The sequence below is a fragment of the Chlamydotis macqueenii genome, chromosome 4, assembly GCF_036417535.1.
Source record: "Chlamydotis macqueenii isolate bChlMac1 chromosome 4, bChlMac1.mat, whole genome shotgun sequence".
NCBI classification, from domain to species: domain Eukaryota; kingdom Metazoa; phylum Chordata; class Aves; order Otidiformes; family Otididae; genus Chlamydotis; species Chlamydotis macqueenii.
In genome coordinates, this window is record NC_141559.1 from 17,809,207 (window position 1) to 17,823,767 (window position 14,561).

The following is a 14,561-nucleotide window of genomic DNA, read 5'->3' on the forward strand; positions in this document are numbered from 1 at the left end:
CATCTATTATGATCTCATGTATTCTGATCATTCTAATATTTTTTTAAACCTATCAATTAAAATCTCCATGTTTAATATAGCTTGACTCTGAGCACGTACTGCACCACACAACTTCCTGTGACCACTCAGCTATGTATTTCTACAGCATCTACACAGATAAACAAAACCCTAAATTTTGTTTGGGTAGAGCAATTTTAAACTGACCATGTTCTGACAGTGCCTGAATTAACTCTCTCTCTGTGACAGGCAAATGAACCTCTTCACATAGAATTTATAGAACAGCGTGCCGACAACAAATCAAAAGGCAATCTTACAAAAGCTCTTAAGCATCCACATCACTAACCTCTACAGCATTCCTGGGATCAGGGCAGACAGCTTCAAGAGAACAGGGCCCATTCCTTTCCAAGGTTTCTCTTCCAACATCAAAGCTGTTCTTTCACTAGGTAAAGTAAAAGGGAAAAAGGTTAGAATATAAATGTGACAATAAAATCATAGAGCTTTGCCGTTTTGAAATGAAAGAGTAGTCACTCCTGTGACAACTGAACTTTCACAAACCTTAGAAATCTTTTAAATAGCTCCTGGAAAAGGAGCTGTAGCAAACTAGAAATCGACACACAGCATTAAGCTTAAATAAGCATTATCTTCCCAATTAAATGATACTCACTGAGAGCACATGAACTGCTAGAAGAGTTACTATAAAGTGCAAGCCCAGTAATTAATGCACTGACAGCCTGTGATCAGCAAGAGCATCCCTCTGAGGAACTAAGTGATTTCTCATCATTACAGCATGGGAATAAGAACTAAGCTGTTGGACCCCAACCCAGCTTAGCAACTGTGAAGCTACTGAATGTGCCTAGCTTTCCCTAGCCTCTTCCCTAATCGGCATCTTCTCCAGCTAAAATTGTAACAAACACCATTAAGAAGTGAAACCCTGAAGACAACTTGCAATTCTCTTTCACGTATGTTACTTACTTGGTCTAACAGAAACTAGGTGCAGCAAAAAGAATGAATGTTGTAGAAGCACCCACCAAGGAACTGACTCCAACCAGGTCTTTTGGGACCTGAACCATTTAGTTTATCTATATTGCCACAGTACACTTGGAATGCCTTATCTCCAAGTCTTGATTCCCTTACATTTATCCTGCATCCATATTTTAATTTTGTTAGGGTCACAGTGCCTTGAGAAATACTTCATCAAAAGCATCTGCACAAAATGAGTTGTTTTGACTGGCAGTTTCAAACCCAATTAACACAAGGGGACAGGAGGTGCTGTTTAAACATAGTTAACAAGAATTAAATGCCTTCCTTGGCGCCAAAAATAAACCACTCCTACTTTACTTACATCAACCAATCTTTAGTATCGGCCAACTTTAAATTGTCCCTGTGGTCATCCGTTGAGTTACCAAAAGTGGCTGCAAAGCCAACGGCACACCACACTTATACCACAGCAATGAGAAAAAGGACGACATTTTCAACCTTGAATACACCGAAAGACTGGCATCCTCCAAAGAAATATAACTAAACTAAGTAACAGAATAGCTTAGTTTTGAACCCACTGGTCACAAACAGCAAAACTCCAGAAGCACCTGAGACAGCTCAAGTGACACCAGTCTCCTCTCATTTCCCAGCCTAATGAAGGCTCAGAAGCATCCCAAGCAGAAACGGCAGCTAGTGTACATCCTCCAACCACGCTACACTCCGACAAAAACCCTGCCACAAGTTCTGAGAAAGGAGAACCCTTTCTGGTCAGTGCCAAGGGGGCAGCATAGCCCCCGCTTAATCGAGTCTCTGCTGTGAAGGAGAAACACCTCTGGGAAATACACTGGCACGTTAAACACTGAAAACAAAGCCCTTCCTCTTTGTGCTTGAGGAAAGGATCTATGTTTTCCAAACAATCAAGACTCAAATTCACCTTTCCTATAAAATTTCTTAGGGCATTCATCCTCTCTTCATCTGAACTAGGTTCCCGACTGTCCACAGGGACAACGGACCTGCCAGCGGCATGCAGGCACATGAGGGACTCCATGGCTGTGCTGCCTACAGGCTTCCTTACCCATCTTTTCCCACTGAAAGGGCACAGAAAGTAACGTTAAGTCCATCCTGAATCAGATTGCATCCTTCCAGACACACAGCAAGAAGACATGTGGCACCTTGCTCTCCCATTTACAGATCCCACACTATTCAGAGGCTGCTGAAACCCTCAATGGAAAAGAAGTATAGCAAAAAACCAAACTACCCATTTCATGTTAGGTGTCTTCTAATGACCATTTCAAAAGCACATCAACTGGTGATTAACTCATGAAAAAGTAAATGACAAGTAACAATTATAACAAAGAGTTGTCATGTTTCCACTTGCTGTGCAAAACAAATACTTTCATGATTTCTCATCCACCAGAATACATCTGCACTGATGAACATACAAGTGGCATGTGATTCAGCAGACGCCAGCACAACTGAGAAGCCACACCTCTTAGTCACTTCATTTTCATGACCCACCACTGAACTCTGGGAGCAGCCACATCTATTATTTTCCAGAAACCAAGTGTCATTCAGAAAACAAGTTTCAGTCACCAAAAACACCCCCACCCATGGCTTACATAAAGCTCCCTGCTGCACTGAAGGCCTTCCCTTGGTTCGATGATTAAGAACACGTCATTTACAACTATTTTTCAAAACACAATATTAAGGTGGCCAGCTTGAGCATGGCCAATAAAAACATAAGTGACACTTCACAACAGTTACCATCAAGTTTAACAAACATTTTCTTTTTCAGACAAGTCCCAGTCTACAGACATATCTTGAAGTAGTTTGTATAATTACATAAGATTATAAAAAAAAATTTTCCATCACATGAATAAAAGCTTTTGGTTTATTTAACTGCATAATACATTGAGTCAGCATATATTTTATAATAAATGCACTTTTTATTATAAACATCTTTTTGTTAAGATAAAGGATATAGTCAGCTGAACTTTGACTACTGCTTATCCAAACATTCTTCTTCAGAACTGATCCCGATAAGTTTAAATCAATTTCTAATAATATATATGTATGATTTGAATAATTTCTCTCAGCTGCCATTACTTCTCTGTTCTTGCCATTCAAATAATTTGCTTGTTGTAACATAAAGCATTTGCACTCCTGCATCCCACTAGGTATTCCATCAGGAGTTTTAGTTAGGTCTCTATTTTTATTTTGACTGAGTACCTCAGCACTTCTAGACACTGTTTCTAGAGTTCAACAATTCAAACAGAATTTGATTGCTACCCTCACTAGACATTCCACAAAAAGTGCTGAATAATATATCTCAGCAATCACAAACCACTTGGTTACTGTAAAGAAGCAAATTGATAAGGTAACACCATAAAGTCTGCTTTTTGTGTCTCATTTCTGAAAAAGAAATACAAATACTACGCAGATTTCCAACTAAGCTGTGTTCTCCTAATTTAAATTATTTTGCAAGTATTCCTCTGTGGATAAACTATGTTTATCACATTTACACATAGAATACTGGTGCCATCGGAATATTAAAAAAAAAAAAAAAAAAAGCAAGCCTTAAAATAGCATCAGGTTTCTTCTGTGCTACACATCACAGGTATTCAACAGAAACCTATTCAGACCTAACCAGATATTTTCCTACCTGTTTCTATGTCTTGCAATGTTAGAAAACTCACTTACATGTTGTATCTGAGAGAACTTGAGGAAGATATGACAAACAAAACACACATCAGTGGGAGCTGAATAAGGCATTGATGTTGAAGCTCAAAACAGTTGTTGCTAGGAATTACAGTAATTGAGTGCTAGTACTTACTCCATGTCCAAGAGACAGAAAATCTTGCTTCTAACTGAAAGAAATCAAAGGGATCACAAAAATTACGTGACCCAAGTCCAAATTCTGCCTTTTGTAGCAGAGATGTGTGCTTAGCACACATTCTCTGGATCACTGGAGCACTTTCAGATGCACTACAAGAGACATGAAGATAAAGTCCATCTTTAGCCAAATGACGCAAGATGTCAGGACCACATACCAGCAGGAGTCGATATCTGAATTCACACTGTCTACAATGATGAGAAATAACTCGGATAACTGTACACAGAATTTGAGGGAAGGGATACAAATGTGGGCAGTATCTTGTTTAAATACCTACAGCTATTTTAACAGTACATCAGGTTGAAAGAGACAGATGTTTCCCCTCTGACAAAGACAAGACCTTAAAAGCCCACAGAAGGGTCAGCCTCATTTGTAAAACAAAACAAAAAACCAAAACCCCAAAAAAACAAAAACCCAAACAAACCTGAGGTAGAGCACTTCAGTGTCTAGCTCCCTCTAAAGCCCTCTTTCTTTACTGTTTCTTATTCGCTACATCTGCTAAACCAAGCTCTAGCATTGCGAACCCAAATGCAGGGACAAGTAAAGCTACCACATCTGTTTTCTTCAGTAAGTTCACAACTCTAGCAACATAGGTACTTTCTTCTCCTCACAGGTTTCGCCTCACTGGGTTCTATTGCTTTTTGTTTTTAAATCCAACTATTGGTATTCTTGTCATACTTCCACATGAATGCATACTTCCATGTGAAGACTCTATTAACCTCCTCATGCTCAAGAAAGATGAAGAAAATGCATTAGGGCACACGTTTCACCCTCTCATAGATCAGCCCCGGAAGTTCACAGTAGAAAACAGCAAAAATTACACACTTAAGTCTACCAACACTTATCACCACAGACTGCTTAAAAAATTTCACCAACTCTTACTCCATACATCTTCAACTTAAAACAGAACATGACTATCTGTAACTTGGTGTTGCCGCTGTTCGCAAGAGCAACTGTTACACAGCTTGGAAAGCGAGCAACACTAGGAAGACCGTACCAGTTAGAAGCAGGGAGGAAACACCACCACACCTTAAACACAGCTTTCTGGAGGTGGAGGGGGATCAAAATTAAAAATGTCTCTGCTTTATGACTATTTAAGAAAGCACGATTCAGGGCACAAAATTCTGCACAGATAATGTCCTCTATCCAAGCTCCAGAAATGCACACAAGAACAGATACGCACTGTAACCAGATGAAACCTCTACTTCTCACACATAACAACAGACATGCTGTTTGAGCAGGCAATCCCAATTATAACCAAGCTAAAACAATGCAACTGCTTTAGGTTGTATTCCCACAACTACTCATGTTTAGAGAGGAGAGGGGAAAAAAAAAAAAAAAAAAAAAAAGGGAAAATATCTTACTCTGTGAGACAATGTGCTGAGTCCCATGCCAACCCTCATAATGTAGATGCCTTCACAATCACAATGACAGATCATTACAACTACCCTACTCCCTAGAATTCTTAAGTGTTGCTCCTTTCCACTGAAGTCACCCAAGAGCTAAAAGCAATCAAACTACAGAACCATTGACAGACTATATCTCAGGTATCACGCACTCCCTACACCTTTCAGACAATAGTTCCTTCTTACCTGAAAAATTCTAGTTTTTGATGGGTTGCATTTCAGTCAGATTCTTCTCTACGTATATATGCAAATGCCAGCCAGGTACAATAAAAAGAGACATCACCCTAAAGAAACTGTTCAAGCTGCAGCTGCATTCACATCCCCAGAAGCATCTTAAACACAGAGAGGCAGAACACTAAAAAAGAACTTCAACAATTTGGGACTGGGTAGAATTTAAAATCAAGGAAGTTAACACCAACGAGTCAAGCTTTTTTTAAAGCAAAACAATAAAAGTTAAGGAAATAAATCCAGTCTTATTTACTGTAGGCAAGCTCTGTTGGACAGCCCAAGTCTTGCTTCACTGCTACCGCAGCTATTTGGAAGAGCCAGAAGACTTAACGAAATCCCTGCTTTCTATGCCACTAGAAAGAAGATGAAGTGCTCTATAAACTGTGCATTTATGTTAAGCCAAGGCCAAAATTAGACTGAAAAAGGAACAAGAAAATTGTCACACACTCTTGATGTTACTTCACTCTTTAATTACTTCCTAATTAAATTTGCATGCTTTGATAATATCTATTATTATAAGTTGATGCTCCAAATGGAAATAAATGCTAATTCCCCCTCCAAATGAACCATCAAAACCATGTATATTTAAATAGATTAGTAAAATTTATTTCAAGGTGTCTTCAGACTATTCTTATCTACTGTACTCAATCCTCAATTTACAAAAAGCTTTGCCAAGGATGCATTAATCCACAATCATCTATAAACAGTCTTCTGCTCTTAACAGCAAAGAAATGTGCTTCTTGTAGCAACAAATCACAATCTGTCAGTGCTATACTCAAGAAGTTCCCTATACAGATATGCTGAAATGACTTGCAAGTCACCTGTGACGTAAAATTTCATTAATTAAACTGCTTGATAAAAAACATTACCTTTTTACATAGAGGTTTTAAAACTAAATAATTGAGTCTTAATTTTACAGCACTGTAATTCCTATTATAGAAATACTGGACCCTATTTACATGTAAGCACAGAATTATACAGGCTGGAAGGCATCTATGAAGGTCACAGGGCCTAACCTTTGCTCAGCAGAGGGTCAGCTTAGATCAGGTTGCTCAGAGGACGAGGTGAGTTCCGAGCATCTCCAAGGGTGGAAATTCCGTTACTTCTCTGAGAAACCAACTCCAGCGTTTGACTATCTTCACAGTGTAAATTTTTATCCTAGTTGTAATTTACCTTGTTGCTTCTTGTGTCCAGTGCCTCTCATCTTATCCCTGCGCATCTCGAAGAGGATAAGGATAGTCAAGCTTTCTACAGTGGTCATCTCTTCTAAAATAAAGATTAGTGACTACATATATATTTATAAGTTGATCAAATATCAGAAGACAGAGCCCTTAATCAGACCAAATACAAATTCAAATAGTGAGTCTGTATTGTTTACACAAGCTATTATTTTATCTATGAAAGAATGAAATAAACACACATGACATTTTGCTTCATCAAATTGGAAACAAGAACTAGAATAACAGAGATGGGTTCTCTGTTTATTTCAGGAAGCTAATGCCTTGCTAATCCTTCAGCTCTCCACAGGAACAAATAAAACCCTATGGATACAGAGACAAACCCTGATTATCTAAATCACTAGTATATAAAATTCTGACATCCAGAGGTCAGATATCTCCCTGGAGGACAGATGCTCCAGCACTCCTAAGAACAGATCAGCTACCTTGATAATATTTGGAGGCTTGCAACACAATTTCAAGTACTAAGTTCAATTGCCTCAGAGGTAGGGGGATGGTTATTTGTTTCTTTTATTGAGAGGTGTAAGTTGTTCCAAATAATACACTCAAAAGTAAATAAAGATTTTTTCCCTCTTAATTAGTGTCTACATGCTAGTTTGCTCAATACAGCTATGCTCACTGATGTTGTATTGCATAATGTAATCAATATATCACTATGCTATCCCTGTCACTAATTCCGAGTTCATATTCATTTTTATTTACATTAATTAATCAAAGTTACATCACAAAGTTACAATTTCCTAGTAAGGACTGAAGGCTGACCTATACTAAAAGAAGCCATAGGCTTCTGGCAAACCAAAGATGAAGTCAGGCTTTTCACAGAACTGCATGGTGGGTGGACAAGAGACAACAGACATAAATTGATACAAGAGAGGTTCAGACTGCATATAAAGAGAAGCTTTTTTCACCCCACCGAGGTCAGAGGGGCACCGGAACAGAGCCCAGAGAGGCTGTGCTGCCTCCAGCCTCAGAGGTTTTCAAGATACAACAGGATCAAGCCCAGTGCAACTAGGTCCCATCTTGCAGCTGGTCCAGCTGTGAGCAGGAGATTGGACTACAGGCTTGCCAAGACTTCTTTCAACCTGAGAGATCTTGAGAGGTTCTTTTCCCCCACTGTCACATACACAGACATACTGTCTTGATCCCAGCGTCCCATTCTAAAATTTAATGTGCAAAGTCAGTTGATTTACTGCTCTGCTTTCCCAAATCTCTGAACTGTATGGATTCTTTCAACCCTGATCAACAGCCTTCAGCTTCCTGCCTATTCTACTTTACAACAGGGAAGGTAACATTTCCACCACTGGACATAATTTTCTCTCTGGGTGTCTGCTTGGGAGCCAGAATAACAGTCACGAAAACAGTAAACAGTCATGATAACAGTAAATGAAAAACAGGAGGAAAAGAGCAGAAAGCAGACATACTATAGGACATGTTGAACAGAGGACAAGCATACAGACCTCCTGATCAGCAGAATCTTTTGTATTTGAATCACATCCAACCCTAGAAGATCCAAGCAGATTCCTCCGGAACTGCTTCAGCTGCCACGTCCTGCAGCATGTGAGTCCTGTGACAAGATCTTCTCCAGCACCCCCAGCGTGGGGGCAACATTTTGACTGCACTAACAACCCTGCCTTAACAAGGATCACACAGAAACACGGCATGGCAACATTTTGGTGGTCCTACCTGGAGTCAAGCTGAGTTCAGGGTACTGCCCTAAAGCAGCTGCCCTGGTGAGCTGCCTTTGACAACAGCACAGCTACCTGTGTGGTGCTGTACTTCAGGTAACATTTTCATAAGGGAAAGAGCTGACCTCGCATCAAATTAGCTCTTGCATCAATGAATCCATTTTTGTCCATCTGCGACATGGAGAGATTGCCCCACAGGTAATAGAGAGGTAGCTGTGATTCCCGGCCAGTAGCTCTAGCCTACACGCATCTTCTCAACAGTGTCCTTGCCCAAAAGCCCAGAACAAGGCTTCACAAAATGCTCAGCACCAAGCCACTTGCTCAGAGCATGTTGAGTGAAAGAAAAATTAGGGCAGCAGGCAAAAAAGGAAGCAGCCCTCCAGGTAACTGGCCAGTCAGTCTGCGCACATTTCCCACCAATCCTCCTGTTCCGGGCAAAGCACACTGGTTTTAGGCGGTGTGCTGCACAGCCACTGTCCAGGTATTTCCAGGGATCAGAAGAAAGAGATTTGCAGAGGAGGTTTCATTTCTGGGTTTCCAGCTAGCTATTCCTGTTCTACAAGAACTCTTTTCTGGTCAGCGACCTTGGACTCAAAGCCTTGCAGTGCATATATTTCAAGAAATTGTTTCCTCTCAGCTAAATGAAATGCTACTTTTCTCAAAATGTCTCTGAGGTACATCTCTTTTTGCTAGAGAATTTTGCCAGCCCAGAGTTAAGGAAACAAACAGCCTGACCACAGAAGTATAGACCAGTATATATTTAAATGTTCATGAATATTCTAAGGATTCTGTTCAAGATTGCAACTGAACAAGTTGAAGGTGATGATACACATAAATCTTAATAATAAGGGTCTATTTATTCTACCTCACACTACACCAGGAATCTTCAGCTCCCAGAGCCTCTTTCCAAAGCACACGTACAGCTATAAAATGTTTCCGTAGCTACTGTGGTGTTGGCCATCTCATCACAATTTGCCAGCCTTCACCTCTCAGACGAGAGGTGCTGCAGAATTCTGATTCTCATCTCACAGAAGAATCTTTTTACTCAGCTCCTTGAACTCCCATCTGTAGCCAGTCATAAGTACTCTGTGAATTTGCAAGGCTAGCATATATCCAGACAGCTCTCTCCAAGTTCAAGTCATTTCTAACTTAACTGAAGTAACAAGGCATGTTAGAAAAGGAGCATTAAGACAATTTCCATAAACATCTGTTTCACTGCACAGTTTACCAGCTTCTGATGGTAAATGAGATCTTGTCTTATTCCAGTAGCTACTTGGAAACAAAGAAATTCACTGAACTACTACCACCATCTTGATAGGAGAGACTTTCTGAATATTGTCCAAGATCATTTATCGTGTTCCTGGGACAGCTTGTTCTGCAAACTGCCTCCAAAGTCCTCGCAGCTTTGGGTTCTGCCTTCTTGGCAGCTGCCAGGGATCTCATTTTGAATCAAACTTTTTCCTGCCTTGATTGGCTTAATAAAAGCATTGAAAATAAATTTTTTAAAAATCCCAACAAACACCAACAGACTACAATAATACTGAATATCCCAATAACTGTTTCAGCCTGCAATGAGAAATCAAAGGGACTCCAAAGTAAAAAGTCATCTTTTCATTTTGTGACCCCCAAGTGGAACAGAAGACTAGCTCCCGCAGTCACTGGGGGTCAGTCCTCCCCATGAGGCTCATGACTGGCACTTAATATACTAAACTAATTGACTTTTTATTTTTCCTGAACCAAAGGGAACCTAATGCACTGCAGGTCAAGTCCTAAAAAGAAATAAAAGAAGTGTCTAAATGGAGTCAGTCTTAAAGTCATCTGCAAAAATCATGATCGTGTACTTCTTTCTCCTTTTCCAGAAGGTAGCACTCTGCACTTGAAGCATGCTAGTCTAAGTTTCTCAAAAGGACTTAAATTTGCAACTGGGAGAGCTCAACAGAACGCTCAGCTCATAGGCTTTAATTTGTTCAGGCATCATAACTAAATTTTCTTTGTGTGTATATTTAAAATATTTCCACACAGTGGATCTCGTGCTGTTAAATTCACGTTCAAACAAAATTCAAATCAGCTTTACTCAATGCCTCTCCAGACAATCCCTTCATTCCTCAGTTCATTCATTGCTTTTTTCCTTTCCTTTCTTCTGAGATGCTAGATCCCAGAGAGAGATCACAGGCCAACAAAGATAATCTCATAACACACACTCTTGATCATTATTAACTTGAATCAGATTCAGACCACTAAATAATAGGCATTTTTTATCCTCCAGTTAACAGTGTAACTTGATGTATTGCCTAGCAATCTTAAGAAGCTGAAAGCCCAAGAATGCAGATAACAGATTTAGTTTTCAATGTTTTCTTTCTGCTCAAGCATGTATTCCACACAAAGGGAATTTGTCCTGCCAAGACTTCAGACACGAAGTCTTTACACAAAAAAAAAAAAATGGGTGAATCAAAGCCTTCCTTTCGAAGCACAAGATGTGTAAAAAGAATCACTAGGAAGCAAGTTCCAGATCCAGTCCATTTCAAATGGGTGAATTTTAACATACACAGGGGAAAAAAAAAATTAAATACACTGAATGACTTAAGTCAGGCAAACGTCACTTGTCAATATGAAATTGCAATGTGTCTTCGGTCACCCAGTAACCTCACTTTTTGACTGGTCTGTATGGTCAACCATGAAGAAATAGCTTAAGACAAAAGTATCAACAGATCATAATTTTAACTCATTCTCCACAGTTCTCCCTGAGCACAGAATCATATATTTATTAGTAAATATTTCTAACAGATTTGCAGTTATTGAGTTTCCCTATGTGTGAATTTTAAGTTTCCGTCTGGACTTTTGTCTTGTTTTGGTTTTGTGGATGAGAGGTTTTATGGTTTGGTTTTTTTTGCTGACGGAGGTAGATGAGACAACATTTAGGAAGAAGAATATAGCAGCTACCTGATGATACAGCTTGATCCTTCCTTCCCCTTAACACATTCTTACTCAACTTGCTCCAAATAGAATCTGAAGAATCAATTCTTCCTCTGCCTGTGAGTCACCAACAATATCATTCTTTGATAATTTCTTCCTCTACTATCTATCTGAAGTATTTACCAAACAAAAAAAAAAATCCTACTACTCTTATACTGAATGCAACCTAAGTTGGTCACAATTATTTTTCCTATTGCAAAGTTAAAACTACTTGAAAATTCTGCACGAGAAATATCAGAGTAAATCAGAAAAAAAAACCCCATGATTCTGGCTAAAATTATTTGTGCCATAACCAAAGCGCACAAAAAGTGTGTCCATAAAAAAAAAAAAAACCCCAAACACAATGCCATACCATAAAATTTCATTACCATTCTACTACACAAGAAATAAGTGAACATGAAGTAAAAAGAAAGCTAAAAACTGGCAAGGTATCAAAGCTGTCTGTTAACACTATTTAAACTGTTGTTTATTTCTGTTCAGTTTTATTTTTCATGAAAAAAAGTGTCCCTACAGTTAGTCTGAAAAGTACCTTTAAAGACACCATAGATTTTCATACTGCAACCCAGATCTGTCAGGAGAACTCAAGTTGGAATTCATTTCTTTAGAGAGACCAATTTCAGCAATAATACTTTGCCTTCTTTATAGTGAAACATCACCACCTCAGTTCTCTTCCTGACCAAGATTTGAAGCTTAAACAGCCTTTAAATAGAGTGATCAAGTATCACTCTTGATTAAAATTCTTCTCAAGTCTCTCCTCACCGGGTTACACAATTGAGATTTACTCTTGTAAGAGCAAAGGTGTGATGGACAGATTAGTTTGAATTCTCTTTTAAGAGAACTAACATTTTGTGGATATGTTCTTAGTAGTTACTTATGTAGAAAATCCAAACAACACTTAATAGGAGAGACAGTACAGAGTGATCAAGGAATTCTTCAAGAATATTACTGAACTTGAGCTGCTTCCCATTCCCAGTGTGTTCCTAACACCATTGTAAATTGGTACCGACCCTTACCTGCAACTCGATATAAGCAGATGTAGAATTATCATTTTCCATTGCCTTCCACAGAAAATAAACTCTGTGACAACCAAACTCAACAGTGCACTAATGCTCAAAAAGAAAAGGGGAGATTTAGGCAACTTCAACTTCAAAGAGAAATCACCAGATTTTTAAACAAATAAATAAACAAAATTTTTATTCTGAAGCAGCAGAGAAACCTCTTCCTCCTAAATCATTCAGTTTCTAAGATTTATAGCTTAACTGCTGACTATTTTGGAAACCAGTAGAAAGAAAAAAAAGCCTTTTAAGTTACTAATCCATACTGGATCTTGTCAAACACACCACAACAACCAGAGAGTCAGATGCTAAGTTATCCATGTATTCACTGAAACTGCTAAAAAGCAGTTAAATTCTTCTTGATGGTCGTATTCCTTAATGCTACATGAATCAATAGCAGGAACCACATGTACAAAGAGGAGACATGGAGGCAAACAATAAACACTCCAGGAAAACACTGATTCAAAGAATCACCTTTTTTTTCCTGCAGTAGACAGGACAGATACGATTCCTTACAACTCACTCCATTACGTGTTTTTAAAGAACCACTATTATTTTGGAATTCAAGTAAGTCCTTGGGCAAATTCGTGAACAGGTTTGTATTTCAAAAAGCATCTGATATACATCTCAAGTTCAGGTTAAACCATGCGCATTGACTTCCATTTCACTGTCTTTCAAGTGTTTGTTTCAGTACCTGGAAATATCACATACACAAATCTAACACAAAGATCCTTTATGCAGGGCCATAACCTACGGTTTTCCAAAGTGTTTCGAGGCAGCTCTTCTCTGACCTTTGCAAGTTAGCTATTAAGTTACAGATCGGCTTCAAAATTCCTTCATCTAAAAAAAGGTCATCTAAAAAAAAAAAAAAAAAAAAAAGAAAAAAACCCCCACCAAAACGCAAACAAAAAAAACCCCACATCCACTTCATAGTCAACAATGATAGTTCCCAAAAGCCACAGAAATCCAGCTTGGAGAACTTCTGAGGTCACCAAGAAGAACTCTGGGATTAGGACCACAGAACACCTCAGTCAAGAAGGTCTAAAGAACAATTTAAAAATTCTCAGTAAAGTTACGGGCCTTACACAAGCATCACTTTTGGGAACTCTACAGTAGACCAGGGCATCCCCACCACCATGGTGACAAAGAGCTAGCCATGATATCTAGCTGTTTTGTTGGTTTGGGGTTATTTTTCCAGAAAAATCTTTGCAATCCTTCTCTCCTCATCACTACTTTCTGGGCTTCCCCAGTATCAGCAGCTCAGATAAAACTGCTTACATAGTATCAGAACTGTGGGATTGAGGTATGAACTCTATCAGAGTCCTCACCAGCAACAGAAATAATCAAATAACTCTGTGGCAAACATGACTATGAAAAATGGATTCAACACGCATAGCTGGAAGGAGCTATACTTGAGAAACACAGTATCTTCTAAGCCAGAACTCAATGCGCTTGCCGTGAGAAATTTGGTGGGTAGCCGTATGAGTAGACAGGATTTAAGTATACACGTTATGCATCCAGTCTTTCAGTTGCAAAAGAGAACGTCTTTTCTGTATTTAAAGAACGTCTTCAATCTATGTAAAGCAGACTGAGGCACACTGTCACTGAAGGAAAAGAAATTCCCACAAAAATAGCTCAGACCAAAAGGATTACAATTTCTTTAAAATGGCAGCACTTTTACAAATCCCAGGACAACTTGCCATCTCCCCAAGTACCTGATTCACAGTACAAACACCATGAGCAAGAAAATGCATCCTTTGCATTCCCTATAACTTGCTTAGCATAAGATTTATAAACTAAATAAGGACTTTAAACCCTTATCCCCAACTTATTTCCTGATACAGGATACTAAGCACTAGGGTCTACTTATGACTGATATGGATCACAAATGATGTGGAAACATAAGCAGTGTAGCAAATAGTGTGGTATGACAGATCAACTATTATTTCTCCTCTACTGGGAGTTGTATATAGTACACTCAGTTCATCTGTAAGTAGAGAACAGTGTTGCAGTCTAAAAGTCTATAATCTCTTGTCCCATCAGCCAGTATTGCACAGGCAGGTTTCCGAATGTTTATCACAAACCAAAACAGCATGTCTACGGTC

At 38.9% G+C, this 14,561-nt stretch overlaps 1 protein-coding gene across 4 annotated transcripts in view; it reads right to left on the reverse strand.

Moving 5' to 3' along the window:
• WDFY3 (WD repeat and FYVE domain containing 3) overlaps nucleotides 1-14,561 on the reverse strand; it is a 184,430-nt gene that overhangs the window by 147,221 nt on the left and 22,648 nt on the right. For all 4 annotated transcript variants that reach the window (XM_086747769.1, XM_086747767.1, XM_086747768.1 and 1 more), the window contains exon 2: nucleotides 344-439. The gene's annotated coding sequence lies outside the window, so the exon portion shown is untranslated. The remainder of the gene's footprint in view (nucleotides 1-343; nucleotides 440-14,561) is intronic.